We start from the raw sequence: 15693 nt of genomic DNA, 5'->3' as shown, positions 1-15693 counted from the left end.
TATCAGAAACATACTGCTTCTTCACTACTGCTCCTACTTTATTTCAAACTTCAAATCAGATCAGAGTTTGCACAGCTGTGAATGTTAACAGTTGTGTAGAGTTCACGTATGGTCACTGATCACCTTCTGACCATTCAGATTTCTTCCAGCATTTCTCCGCCCCCCCCCAAAGAAGCATACGAGCTTACTAAATAAGTTAATGCAATATAGATAGCATCCATGAGACATTTTATATTAACTTTGATTTCCATCTATGTGACATGTTACTATCCACTTAAACACAGTTGATTTTATATTAAGGTTTCAGTCATACTACGTACTGTAGATGCCTAATTTAGAATTTAAATACAGCAATTATTGCAGTTATTGATTATGAGTCGGGTGACCCTATAGGTTTAACAGCAGTCAGGTCAAGGTGTGTTCTTTCCTCTTCAAGGTTGCAAACAACCGTAAGGTTAATTTGACATGCTAGCTTACATTGCATCTCCCTTTCTAGTCTGTCTTGCTAACCTAGCTTAGCAGTACATCTCTTCATCTGTCTGCATCTTTCTGGCTCGCCAGCCATGTCCAGAGCTGTATTCTGGGATTTTATGACAAAAGTGACAAAAGTAAGTAAAATACAACTATTTATTACATTTCAGTCATGCTTTCATTATAACTCTGTAACTAAAGCAAGATGAAAATGAATTAAATTGACTATTTATTGAATATTAATTGACTATTTAAGATTTTGATCTGGGCCTACTTGGCAATATGGATAGCATTGTATGTGGTATATCAGCACATAGTATCCTTTTATTATTATTTTATAGTTTTATAATTTACAGACAGTAAATGTACTGAGTAGTGAGAGCACTAGGGTGTTAGTTGTGACTGTGTGACACAGATGGATTACTTTACAGAAGGCTCTGGTTATGACAAACTATAAGTCGTCACATAGAGAAATGATGGGAAGAAATCATATTTGCAGTGTTATATAGTGGTTGATATACCATGTATCTTTTTCACCACCAGTACAGTTTATATATGAAAACATTTACTGCAAAAAAGCCATCTGTTAACTATTCATTTCTATGACTAAAAAAAGTAAGAAAGATTTACATAAAAAATGAATTATGGCTGTTTCTGTTGCAACAAAACAAACATTATACCATTATAAATGAATGTTGAGAAAATGTGTAATATAAACACTTTAAACATACAAAGCAAATTTTCCTAAGTAACTATTTACAAATAATACAGGAATGTTAACATTGTATAGTAGTAATAGTTTTACTTATTACTGTTTTTTTAACAAACATTAAAACCTTTCTTTTCTTCCACCAGGATAATCAGCTCCTGCATTAGTATCAGGGTTAATCCACCGCAGGCAGCATGCAGGGTTTATTTTGTCCTTCCAAAACAGGAAAACATGTCCCTGTTAAACTGTAATAAACCCCTTTGTATATAAATCAGAACATCAAACATCATTAAAATGATCAGTTTCATATAAACGGCTTTGCAGTCAGAAGTCAAACATTTGCAAGCACCTAATGTTGCAAATTTTAAAAAATGTGAAAGGATTTAGAAAGGACAAACAAGGTTTCAGAATTGTACTATTGTTCAAGTCACACCACATTACATTTTTAATAAATATGACTGAGTAGGAACAGTAATAAATAAAAATAAATACAGTACATATGTGTAAGAGCTAGATTATAATTGTATTCATTCACACATTCTCTAGACAACTTATTCTCTACAGGGTCAGGAAACCTGGAGACAGTCCCTGATGATTTGGGGCAGGAGGCAGGGTATACCCTGGACCGGGTGCCCATCCACCGCAGGACACACTAACACACACAATTACTCACTACGAGCAATTTGGAAATGGCAATTAATCTACTGCATGGCTTTGACCTATGAGAGGAAACTAGAGTGCCTAGAAGAAACCAATTCACAAGCACAAGGATGACCTGGAGGTGCGAGGCTACAGTGCTGCAGTGATTAATATGGTTCTGCTGGCAACAAGTTGCTTTAACCATAACTGATGCAGCCTATCCCAGGAGACTTAAGGCACTAGGTGTCCACTACTCTGGACAAAGTACCAATCCATCACAGGGCACAAAAACATACATTCAATTCAATTTCAATTACATTTTATTTGTATAGCACTTTTAACAATTGACATTGTCGCAAAGCAGCTTTACACAATCCAAAGAATTATTGAAGTTTGTATGAAATGTGAATGTGTATGGATCAAAATGATAAGATTATCCCTGAAGAGAAAGCTAAGGACGGTGCCGACAGTGGCAGGGATAAACGCCCTGAGATGGCAGTAGGAAGAAACCTTGAGAGGGACCAGACTCAATAGGGAACCCATCTTCATTTGGGTGATAACGGAATACCTGCACTCATACACTCATTCACGCAATACAAGCAATTTAGTAAATGGCAATTAGCCTAATCTGCATGTCATTGGACTGTGGGAGAAACCCGGAGTACCTGGAGAAAACCCACCAAGGACAAGGAGAACATGCAAACTCCATGCACACAGAGGCAGGAATGAAACCCAGACCCTGGAGGTGCAAGACAACAGTGCTAACCACTAAGCCACCGTGCTGTCTAGATCACTTTAAAAAATCTTAATGAAAAAAACAAACAAAAAAAAACAGTACAACTCATTACTATGTTAAATAGTGAAAGTAAAAGAATTTATACACATACTCTGCAAAGAGAACTCAAGGTATTGGGCCAAAAAACTGCGTAGTCTTAGAAAAATCCACTTATCAGTAAGACTAATCAGAAAAAAGGCTACAGTTGGTCTGATGAGTCCAGAATTATCCTGTTCAAGAGCAATGGGTGCCCCTCAGGGTAAGATGAGAAGCAGATGAAGATATATTATGCCTAGTGCCCATCATACAAGCCTATGAAGGCATCGTGAAGATCTGGGGTTGCCTCTGTCGATTAGCAACGTTATGTTGCCAAAAAATTAGGTCAGCTGATTATCTGCATATACTGAATGACCAGGTTTCCCATCAATCATTCTTTTTCTTATGGCACGGGTATATTCCAAGATGATGATGCCAGGATTCATCGAGCTCAAATTGTAAAAGAGTGGTTCAAGAAAGACGATCATTTTCATACATTGAAAACCACACGAAAAGCCACACCAGAGGACAGACCTTAGTCTCATTGGGAGTCTTTAGGATGTGCTGGAAAAGCGATCCAAGTCTGCCATCATCAATACAAGATCAAATTAATGTGACTATGGATGGCTGCATTTTTTGGGGGCAAGCAGTAACCTAACTATTAAAGCAGTATCAATAGCTGGATGGAGTGGTGAGACAAGGTTACTTTAACTTCCACAAAGTAGATGATTTTTTTTTTTTTGTACAACAGCATGTCCGGAAGTGCATTACCACTGCCATATGTCAACATTTACAATTTTTTGATTCATTAAAGAACATCATACTGTATAATCATTTAAAATTCCATTTAATGCTGTGCAACAACAGCAAAATAATAGTCCCTGTTTCACATATGTCTGTTCTTATAATCAGGTGTTCCCTCATCAGTTAACAAGACAAAAAAAGTTATATATGCTTGCACATGCCCACATTTAATAACTAATTGTCATAATTCTAAAGCACTTTTCAATTACAATTACCAAGATCCAGACTGGCTCAACATAAAAGTATTTGACCTATCATATGGAGATTGTTGAGTTTGAGTTCAAATCCTGATACCATCCATTGCCATATCTGCTGGATTGGAAGGGTGCCATACTCCTCCTCCCCTTCCTACAAAAGAATACATTTTTTTAATGTTTAAGATTAGAGCTAACTCTAGCAAAAAGTTGCCGTTTCAGAGAAATAAAATTATTAGGCTGGAAGGACAGTGCTTTACTGAAGGAATGAGGTTAGGGGGAAAAAAATCACGAAAGAGTGTTACCATCAGTTAGATTAAATGAGCATTTGGTCAAGTTGGATTGTAAAAAATTAACAGCAGAGAACACAGCTATGTTTAAAAATGAAAGCAAGAGCATCTTCACACAAAGTGATGAAAACAGGATTAGAACTAAATAGCTGTTTGGCCATAAGAACTTGTTAGTTGAGACTAATCATAAAAAATAAAAAAAATCAGTTTTCTAGAGAGCATAATGATTAGAGTTTGAAATAATGGGAAAAGGTCATGATAAGTGGAGACCCTATTCTAGAGTGATGGACACATCAGGGTAAAAAGGGAAGCACATAAAGCAAAGCATCTATAATGCCTAGTGGCCACTGTACAAGCCTCTGAAGGCAGTGTTATGATCAGGGGTTGCTTCAGTTGGTCAGCTCTAGGCTCAGCAATAATCTGTGGCAATAAAATGACATCTATCTACCTATGAAGTCTATTCAGGCTAGTCTGAAAGTACTAAATGTCCAGCATATCACATCAATGGAGTTTTTCTTCCATAATGGCATGGCCATATTTCATGACTCAACAGTGGTTCTGGGAGAAAGAGGAATCATTTTAACACATCAATTGGTCAGCACATTGCACACCATAATCATTGTTAAAGGTGAGATCTTACAGTGTGCAACTTTTTTGGCCAGGGAATATAGATAACAAATGGCTAAACCATATGAGTCCAACAGAATTAGCTTTGTATGTTGGTCCTCAAAAAACAGTGATTTCTACAGCATAACACAAACGTTTATATACAGTCTTTAAAAAAGGTATTTGAGTATTTTTTTTCAGACTAAAAACCTTTTTCCTCAAACATACAGTATATACATTTACATACTTTTTATAAAGACGATTTCTTTAAAACAAAAAAAGCTAATCAGCGGATCGATGTTTTTTAAAAGATTACCCAGAAAAAACCTACATGAACATGAGAAGGACGTGTAATTTAGCAGAGACTTCTACCCAAGCTCAGAAACAAACCCCAGTGCTGTGAGCCGCTGATGCTACCTGCTGCGGCACCGTGCCGCCTCCTATTCAGGTCCACTAAAAGGGTCAAGCATGGCTTAACAGCATAGGAAACAATTGTTGTCCTTAAAAAAAAATGTAGGGGGGGGGGGGATGGGGGGTGTTGGAACCGGATCAATAGTCCCTGGAAATGCATTTGGAGACAAGCAGCCAGTTCCAAGTGAGACTATTTCCTAGGCCTTTCTTTCCTGCATGAGGCTGGAGTGCAAATGGGCACACATCCATCACAGCACACACAAAAAAAAAAACATAATCGTGCTTTTACTTTCACCTGGCAAGGAAAAAAGGGAAAGAAGAAAACATGGTGTCAAAAGGACACAAATGGACAAAACAACTGGGTTAGACTAAGTGTATCATGAAAATCAGACTTTAAAATATTTTTTTCATGACAAGTATCTTAATATTTTGATTCTAAAGTTCTCTACGGTTTGCTTTTGCAAAACAGTCATTTCAAACATGAAACTTTTGCATAGAAGCATAGTTTTAGTACGAGCTGTGTTTACACATCTGAAGTTTGTCACTTTTGGGTGTTAGTAGAAACTGCTACTGTGTGGTAACTCTGTGGGGGTACACTACCCAGCATCTCTCCAGTTATAATGAGAAATGGTAAAAGCTACAGAATATGTGACAAATCACAAATCATGTATTAAGTTGCGTTTTGGGTGATTTGGGTTATACATATTCTCAGGTTCCTGGTTCAATAAGCTGCATTTTGATACCAAGTTTTTTACATGTTCAGTTCCTGAGATCTGGCCAGTGCGAGTTTATTTAGGTATATTTTTAAAATAGTTAAATGATGATTAAATAATTAAGAATTTTTGATTGTCATATCAATACAGATACTGTTCCAGAACGATTTCTGAATATTAGTTCCAAGATTTTTTCTGATACCAATTTTGTGATCGATTTTAACAAAAAGAGAAATACATCACACTTATATTTTGTTTTATTTTTTTTACCTCCTTTGCACTCACCTCCTTTTTCACTCACTCTTTGTACCACTTATCCTATAAAACCTATCCTATATCCTATATTTTGTCTTGTGCCCAGGGGACTCTGGGCACAAGACAAAATACACTCAGAACAGGGTGCCAATCCATCGCAGGAAAAAATGAGCCTGTTGCGCTCTTCTAGCACTTATTAGCACTTCTAGCACTCTAGCACAAATTCAAATTTAAATTTTATTTGTCACATACACAGTCATACACAGTACGATATGCAGTGAAATGCTTATTTGCGCAACAGTGTCTGTTAATGTCAGTAACTAAAAATGTATAAGCCAGAATCAAAGGGAACTTTCATATTACTAGACAGCTACTGTTATCGCTTTTAATTTGTTGTAATTTTGATGTTAAATTTTGTAAACAATCGTGTACACATTGGACGCAAAGTTTGCTAAACTTAACCTATAAAACCCCAATCTCAGGCCGTTTGGATGGAAGTTATGTAATGTTTTGCAGACATGAATGATGAAAGAAAAATGGCTGTGGTTTGTTCCTCTTGCAGTGAAACATGAAGCAACTGTCTGCAGTTAAATGTATGCATCCAAACACATTTAGGGTATTTTTTTTATTTCATTGTGTCGGTCTGGACAACTATGCCATTTTCATATATATTGAATCTCAGGCAGATGAAATCATCCAGGATGATAAATCAACCATACTTTCGATCACTTTTTTTACACTTACTAAAATATGCACACCATCTTAACGTATAAAGTACAACACACACCATGCCTCCCACTTTGAGGGGTGATTTACTCTTTACTAATAATAATAACAATAATTAGAACTTTATTAATCCCTGAGGGAAATTGCTTCTTCGCATATCCCAGCGTAACTGGGGTCAGAGCGCAGGGTCAGCCATGATACGGCGCCCCTGGAGCAGTTAGGGTTAAGGACCTTGCTTAAGGGCCCAACAGTGGCAACCTGGTGGAGCTGGGTAACAAACCACCGATCTTCTGATCAGTAACTCAGTGCCTTAACCCTTTGAGCTATCACTGCCCCCCTTAGAGATTTTTAAAAGATGCCATAAAAGTGGTAAAGTACGGTACCCAGTATGACTGCATGTTGTTGACTGTACCTTTTATTCATATAAAAATTTTAATCGCAATATGGACCTGTGTAATTATTTTTTCACAAAAGCTGCAATTTCTTAATTTCAATATTGCAAAAGGTAATATATGCATAATCGGTAATTTATGTAGGGTGGGTCAAGTATTTGTTTATTATATTTTTTAATAATATGATAAATAAATAAAAATTGGCAAACATACTCATAATGAGATAATTTGTGCCATTATTTGTTGTTAGCCTATAAATACAAAAAAATTCTAAATTTTAAATAGAAAAAAAATTATAGTAACATATTGCAGGTTAAATAGGGAAGCCAATCAGAATTTCAATATGGGTCAAAATAACCAAAAGTGATTTTTTGATTGAGTCACACGGCCCCGAGCAGATTTTAAAAATATAAACACACTGACCTTCAAAGTATAAACATATGTACAATGATTTTTTTTTCCTTATGTTTTCTTACACAGGAATGATTTGATGACAGAAAGGTTTAAACTTTTAGGATTCCAGGCATAATCTGCATGTTTTCTGTCATTATTTTCAAGATAATTAGGGAATGATACTCAACAGGAACTAACCTGTTTTGTGCACATTCCAAAACATTAGTAAGAACTACAATTGGATAAAAAAATTACGTTTCGTTCTTTAATTAATATTTTTTATGTTGAAAATTGCTGTGTATATATTAGAAATCAAACATCTTTCAGAAAATAATCAAATTTCCCAACAATAACTCTATTTAATTACTTGTTATTAAACATTACATTATATTTATATTCACTGTTTTGTCATATCCATCACACATATGAGTAGCTTAAACTTTCACATGTTGTTTAAACTGGATGTTTAGTCTAGCACATGAGATCTTTACTTATTATCATAGACTAAACACAAATTCTTCACACTTTTACAGTAATCTATTCATTACTTCTGCATTATTTAGTTGGCAAGGTGACAAGCTAGCATGAATACGTCTCTCCATGAACTGCTAAACCATATCAATAATTTAGCAAGAGGGCAGGGTGTCAGCTCAGTTACTCATCAGTGGCAGATCAAGATGCAGTAATCGTCTGAAACATCTTGGCATGGTGCTTGCTTCAGGACATGGACCCGCCGCCAAAAACCTGACTCCAGAATAAACGGCTGTGAGGGGAAGTAAGTCAATGTGACAAATAACAATTCATCCATGGAACCAATTAAAAGGATCGAGTTTAATGTCAGGCTGTAATAACTTATTGAGGCACCAGCGAGAGCGGTAAAAATAAGTACTATTAAAAAATCTAAATGATTTCCATGACTGATAATCATATTTTTTTTCTCACCTCAATATGGATAGACATGAGCGTTTTCTGTAACTGTCCCCTCAGCACGACCAGAACAGATTAATGTGATGCAAACACATGAGGAAAAATTCTCCCAGTGACAAATGCTCTGATTATTAATTTTAACACCTTCCCACACAGCCCCATTTTTCACCAGACAAACTGAAAGCTGCATTTAAGCTGCATTTACATTCAGTACGTAAATCATATGAGGATTTAGCAAACTTTAAACAAACTCATTCCAGTTGCTGTAGTAAACCCTGACTAGAGGTGCATTATGGACACATGTGCAAATGATGAGACAACTATCAAGAACATTTGATCATGAGTGAATTAAGTTGGAGTCATGCATCAGAACTGGGATTCTATAGGATGAAACAAAAAAGTTGGTTGTACCACCCTGTGGCCATTTGCAACCAGTCAATCATGGACGCACAAAAACAAAGATTATGAGCACTAACATACAGTGGTGAGCACTCTGGCCTCGCTCTTCCAGGGTCAAAAGGTCAAGTCCTGCCTTCGAGTTTGTGTTCTCCCCATGCTTGGTGTGTTTCCGCAGGGTACTCTGGCTTCCTCTCACAGTCCTAAGACATGCAGATTAGCATGATTGAGATTTTTAAATTGAATGTTTTGTGTGCCTTAGTGTATTAGGAGTGTGTGCTCGTGTGCCCTGCTATGGACAGCAACTTCATCCCCCACCCTGGCCAGGGTTCCTAGGACATTCATCCTTGGGAACTGCCTGGTCATAGTGATTTAAATTAAGTGATGTCAAAAAAGCATCACTTCCCAATTGTCCATTTCAGTTTTAAATTTATAAAAAGATGCTTTTTTGTGTGTGTGTCACATATATATGAAGACACAAGACATATTTATGTCCATAATATGAAAATTTTATTTTCGTGGCATTTTCAAATTATTATTTGTGTTTGCCCATGTGTCATTATTTATCATATATAGTACTGTACATTTCAGATAAGTTTTTAATTCTATAGTAATTGCATCACACCCCTCCCCTACCCCCCAGAAACATCAAATGAACAGGTCCCTTAGTTTGTTTAATTGAAGTTAATTTTGTACAAGCTGCTATGGTGAGAACCAGGGATGACCAATCAAGGTCAAGTATTTAATGTGAAAGATTAGACAGGTAGCTATACTCTAATATTGAGAAATGTCTAGGCGACTGTGAAACAGTAAAAGCTTACTTCAGAAGGGAAAAAGATAAAATATGTCCTTCTATTACTACCATGTTATTTTAATCATTCACAGTGAAACCATTGTAAAACTGTTTTACCTCAATGCTTATAACATGCAGTAATATGACAAAATTGATATTACTTTAGTAATAATAATAAGAACTGTTCAATCACCTACTATTTCAAATCCAACAAAAATTCTTAAGCATGTCACACTTATCCATATAACTGTACAAATCATGCAGTAATTTATGCAGAGTAATTTATTTTCACATTCCGTGACTAAAATGAATTCCTGGCTACACCACTGGATGCGGCTGTTTACCACTGTGTGTCATACAGCGTCAGAAACCACATCAGCAACGGATGATTTAGCCATGCATTTCGATCTGCAAATGCTTAAACATAGTAGCCGTAACCTTCCCTTATTAGCATGATGAGTCAACTGCAAAACTACAGAAGTAAACTTCACATACCAAACATGTCTCAGCTGATTGACTACACTTGGGATAAAAAAAGACAGTGTGTACACTTAACGTTTGGTTGAATTATTGCTTTAAGCCGATGTGTTTTTTGTGCCATAAATAGAAATTCAAACACAAAAGAAGGAAAATTTCAGAAACAACCTCTTACACACAATAAAATAGGATTGATTAGGCATCAAACACAAACTGAGCTTAGCGTTTACCTCATAGGTCACAGATTTATAACAAATTAAACTGTAGAGGCTTGTTAAAGACATTCAGTTAAAGAACAACAGTTCCTAAAAAACAACAGCATTAAAAAAAATGTGCACACAAAACCTATTACTGTGAAAACTAGACCATGTGGACAAACTGCCAAGCCAGTGATACTGTACTGTACATAAAGATTAATTTAATACACTGTAAGGGATTTATGCTTGCTGTGTTCCCTACAGCAAGGATAAATGTATAAGACGACAGCACTGTTGAATTCTGGATTCTGATTGCTTAGAAGGTCTTAATTAATTTCCTACTCTGACAATAGAGCAGCTGCAAATCGCAGATTTATATTATGCATTTGTAATACATTATCATGTCTACAGTAAGGATGTATTTACAAGATCTTGCATCACACAATCTAATCCTGATAAGTAAAGGATGTAAAAAAGTGTACTTTGTTGGTTTCTGTGAGAGGAGATTGCTTCTGAATGAGGTTCACTTAATAACGGGAACATGCTTAATTCACACATTTAAATCAAACTAAAGTACTAATAATATTAAAACAAAGAGTGGTCAGATAAATGAAACCTTTGATCACAACATATATTTAATAACCAGGGGGTTAATTTGGGTTTAAGGGTTTTATATCTTTTTAAGTATTTTAATATTATTCAGGGTTAATTTTGGTTTTATTGTCAGATTTAAGACTGAATTGTTGAATAGATTCAGCAGCAAACATAAAAAAAAAACTTTTTAAACTTGACCGTAATTTTTTGCACCTGTTTCAACTGCCTTAAAAAGTTTTGTAATCAACACTACTACTTATGTAAACCTACTGCAAATAAAACTGAAACCTGAAAAAGCCATACGCATGAATTCACTGTTTTATCCTATTTGACATATGAAATTTTGGCAAAGCTATTAAACATCATATTTGTGCATTTTAACATCTACATAAAAGTTCATACTCAAAATAACATACATATATTTTATTTATATAAGACGTCGTATAATGCTCCAGGATGTTACAAAAGTCTCCATACAGCATAGATATTAAGATCACTGCATGCATATCGCCGGATATAGGGCGAGTCCTTTATCTTATGTGGGACAGATGACTGCGTGCATGTTCACAAAGGAAGAGCAGTAATGTAGAAGAGGTTTTGTACTGTTTAAGTTTTGGACTCCCTGTATATTGGATCGTCTTTGCGCAAAGGTTAATATAATGTCGCATTCGCTTTGAACAGTAAGCTATATTAAAATGAAACGTTGCATACTTCTAGAATAAATAATATGTGTTCATTGCTTTAATGAATTACAGACACTTCTGCAGCAAGCTCGGGCATCAGCATCCTGTCACCATCCGCAGAACGGAAATAAGTAAAAGTGCCTTAAACACTCCGAACTTTACTCACCCCGGCGCTGTGCACCTCAGCAGGGCAACTCAGCATTTTATCTCCTCCAGACATTCACTTGCCGAAAAGCTCCTAATCCATGGAGTCAGAGGAGAGGAGTTGGGTGAAGGAGCGCTTGGTGAGGTGTGGATCGTAAGGTGAGCGCTCACGCACGCGCTCACACACGCGCGCGCGCGCTCCCGTTTCGCCTGTTTGCACGTTCAAAAGCTCAGAAAAGCCAGTCATGTGGGTACTGGAGCAACAGCGCCTCACAGTGAATAGAAATAACATTTGATAGAAATAAAAGAAAGGTTTTGTATGTACATTGGTCAGAAATTGCTCTATCAGTGGTATCTTTACGTGTCATACATTGGAGGACCCGAAACCAGTCTGAGAAAATTTTCTGTCTGTATGTCAGGCAAATCTTGTCACAAACTGACTGGACAGAATTTAATAAATCTTTGCCAGTACGTCGGCATTTCGGCTTGGAGTTGAACCTGCGTCATAAACGAAATTTAATTGTTCTGTAGAAGTGATGTTATGAGCAGTGAAGTACCACAAGTAAACCGTTTTGAGTTACGTTTTAACAGCGTACTGCACATGCGTCAAACTGTGGGCGCGTCTTAAATCGACTGCTAGATTATAAAGACCGTTTGGACAACGTACTGCGCATGCGTCACACTTAATTCAATTTAATTTGTATAGCGCTGTTAACAATTGTCATTGTCGCAAAGCAGCTTTAAAAGAACAATCAAAAGAAATTATAAAAGTTTGTATGAAATGTGAATGTGTATGAATCAAAATGATTAACTAGTCCCTGATGAGCAAGCCGAGGGCGACGGTGGCAAGGAAAAACTCCCTGAGATGACAATACAAAGAAACCTTGAGAGGAACCAGACTCAACAAAGAACCCATCCTCATTTGGATGATAACAGATAACAGGGATTGATCACTAGTCATACTGTGTGTTAGGCAGCTTGAAGATCAATATACTGTAACAGTTGATGTCTGTGGCTATGTCTCAAATTGATCGCTGGTCAGAATTTAATGAAACCTTTGCAGTACTTAGATATCTGCTTAAAGTTTAACCTGCACCATAAGTGAAATCAAAATGTTGAGTAAAAGAGATTAGCAAAGCTAAACTGTATATTTTCTACTGCGATCGCTTAATATTTTAACCACTGAAATAACAATGCTGAAATGGCATAAGTGAGTTTTAACATGCTGGAGTCATTTTAAGACAAAACTTAATCTTTATCCAATCTACTTTTTCGATTTCTCATCTGTGATTCACTCTCCAATTAATTGGCTAGTAATTGGCTGATGATGAAGGAAGGACAACTTTGCATAAACAAGGCGTAAGTTACTCAACAGATGGAACGGAACAGTTTTATCTCCAAGTATGCTAATCTCCCCCGTCACCCTCCCCCCTCCCCCTCTCTGACTTCCTTCCTACATCCTGAGGGAGGACAAGTGACCTAAAATATTTTAATAATTAATATCCTCCTACATGTGCCGCAGAAAACCCTCCAAAAAATATTTTATTAATGAGTCAACCAGATAGACAGACATGTATGTGGGCTTCAACCTGATAAAAAAAAATCACTGATTACATTGAAGCTTATCAACTCATTTTTAGCTTTAACCTTTTAGTTCTGTCAAAAAACTATTTTCCTTTCAACAACAGGTCCTTACCCTAGTGTTAAATATTTAAGGATATTTTATGTCACAGATCTGCCATACCATTAAAAGCACTGACAGCTGAAGTGAATAACATCTTACAGCTATGCATTTAGAGGAAAGAGGTGAGATAGATTAGGCACCAAGTGAACAGTCAGTTTTCAACCTTGATGTGTTGAAAGCAGGACAAAAGAGTAAGCATTTTGGTATGAGTAACACTGACACAAGTCAAATTGTGATGCCACAATGACTGGTTCAGAGCATCTTCAAAAACTTGTGGGATGTACCAATATGCTGTAGTTAGTGCCCACCAAAATGCTTCAAAAAGGGCAACCAGTGAAATGGCAATGACTGAGTCACTGATGCATGTAATAAGGGAAGAAGAGAGCACATCTAGTCTTTTGCTGATTGCTAAAAAATATAATGCTAGCTATTATGGAAAGAAGTCAGAACACACAGCTTGCTGCATGTGAAGATGCGTAGCTGCAGACCAATAAGAGTACTCTTGCTGTCCCCTGGCCACTGCTGAAAGCACCTACAATAAGCAGGTGAGACACTAGCCTCCTTCCGGGGAGTAATTCACCCTGACACACTGCAGAAATTGTTCAAAATGGTCTGAAGAAGGTGTTGAAGAAGAAGGTGTTGATTCTGCCTCAAAATTTCCCAGATGTCAATGTGATCGAACATCTGTCTGGTGTGCTGGACAAAGATCCATAAAAGCCCCATGTTGCAACTTAAATTGTTCAAAATGGTCTAAGGAACATGGCATATTTAAAGGTGTTGACTCGGCCTCAAAATTTCCCAGACATCTGTGTGGTGTGCTGGACAAAGATCCATAGAAGCCCGATGTTGCAACTTAAAGCATTTTTTCTTCTTCTTTTTCTGCTTATTATTCCATTCACTCACTCATTGTCTATACCGCTTTATCCTATCTGCTGCTAACATCTGGATTTAACCTGCACCACATTAGAGGTTGAGTGGACCTTGAAGAAGTCAGAGCTGTTTTGGTGCTACAAGGGGGTCCTGCTGAATATTATGCAGGTGGCTATAATGTTATATCTGTTCAGTGCATTATAGGAACACCACTCCTACTTCTAATAATAATAAGCAAAGGCGGCACAGTGGCGTAGTGGTTAGTATTCCACTGGGTTACGGGTTTGATTCTCGCCTTGGGCCTGTGTGCATGGAGTTTGCATGTTCCCTTTCAAAGGCTACACTCGATGCTGCGTGAAAACGCCTTTTATGTTGCCGGTTGTGAAGCATGTGTGTACCAAACACGGCAAATTTTGGCTTATATAATCTCGGTCAGGTGACGTCATCTGATTCCTCAGATCTTTTCCTTCACCGCATTGTGCGCGTGTGTGTGTCAGCAAAAGCATACTAAAATATAAACAAGCAGAATTAAAACTCATAAAACTCATAAAACTCACCAGATAATATGGCAGAGTTTAGAGTTAGATGTCCCCCTCCTTGCGAAAATTTCCTTTCGGAGGGTGATATACATACGTTCTCCCATTTTTTGATGACCTCCACAACGAGTTATCTCGTACTTGGAGTAAGCCTTTTTCTTCCCGTATTTTTGTACCATCGACATCGTTTTATTCGAACATTCAATTCAATTCAATTCAATTCAATTCAATTTTATTTGTATAGCGCTTTTAACGATTTACATCATCACAAAGCAGCTTTACACAATCAAAATAATTAAGTTTGTATGAAATGTGAATGTGTATGAATCAAAATTATATGATTGTCCCTGATGAGCAAGCCTAGGAGGACGGCGACAGTGGCAAGGAAAAACTCCCTGAGATGGTAATAGGAAGAAACCTTGAGAGGAACCAGACTCAACAGAGAACCCATCCTCATCTGGGTGAAAACAGATAGCAGGGATTGATGTGCATAATAATATGAGAGACTGGAAGTTCAGTATAAGAGGAGATGTGTAAGATTAAAGTCCAATTTGTTCCTGGAGGCTCAGTCCAGTCCTGAACTATTGAGCGACTGAAGTCACAGGTCCTCAGAGAACAGCTGTCTGCATCAGTCGAGGACGGGACCACCTTCATGGAAAAGTGGAACCAACCCCAGTCACCACACGCATTCCAGGCAGACCACACGGGGGCATCCATGTGATGAGATCTCCAACCAGAAGCAGGACTCCAGGATGAGTTAGAGAGGTCCAGCGGGCAGAGGGGGTCTGGATCACTGGCAGCTCAGGAGCGACATGTATAGCTCGACAGAGAGATAGATAGAGGAAAAAGGAGAGAGGGAGAGAGAGAGAGAGAGGAGAGAGCAGAAAAGGAGAGAGCAAAGAGATGGAGAAATAACAGTTAGGTATGGTCACAGTCGAACAGTGTAAAAAGTGAATGTATATTTAGTGCAGAGTGCAA

At 37.3% G+C, this 15693-nt stretch overlaps 1 protein-coding gene across 3 annotated transcripts in view; it reads right to left on the bottom strand.

Moving 5' to 3' along the window:
* The window catches only part of si:dkey-247m21.3 (5-hydroxytryptamine receptor 4), a 47280-nt gene extending 35505 nt beyond the window's left edge, over positions 1-11775 (bottom strand). For all 3 annotated transcript variants that reach the window (XM_053477917.1, XM_053477918.1, XM_053477919.1), the window contains exon 1: positions 11648-11775. The gene's annotated coding sequence lies outside the window, so the exon portion shown is untranslated. The remainder of the gene's footprint in view (positions 1-11647) is intronic.
* Between the last annotated feature and the right edge of the window lie 3918 nt (positions 11776-15693).

The sequence above is a fragment of the Clarias gariepinus genome, chromosome 19 (genome assembly GCF_024256425.1).
Source record: "Clarias gariepinus isolate MV-2021 ecotype Netherlands chromosome 19, CGAR_prim_01v2, whole genome shotgun sequence".
Taxonomy (NCBI): domain Eukaryota; kingdom Metazoa; phylum Chordata; class Actinopteri; order Siluriformes; family Clariidae; genus Clarias; species Clarias gariepinus.
Note: the sequence above shows the minus strand (reverse complement) of the source record. Positions and strands in the feature narration are given on the sequence as shown.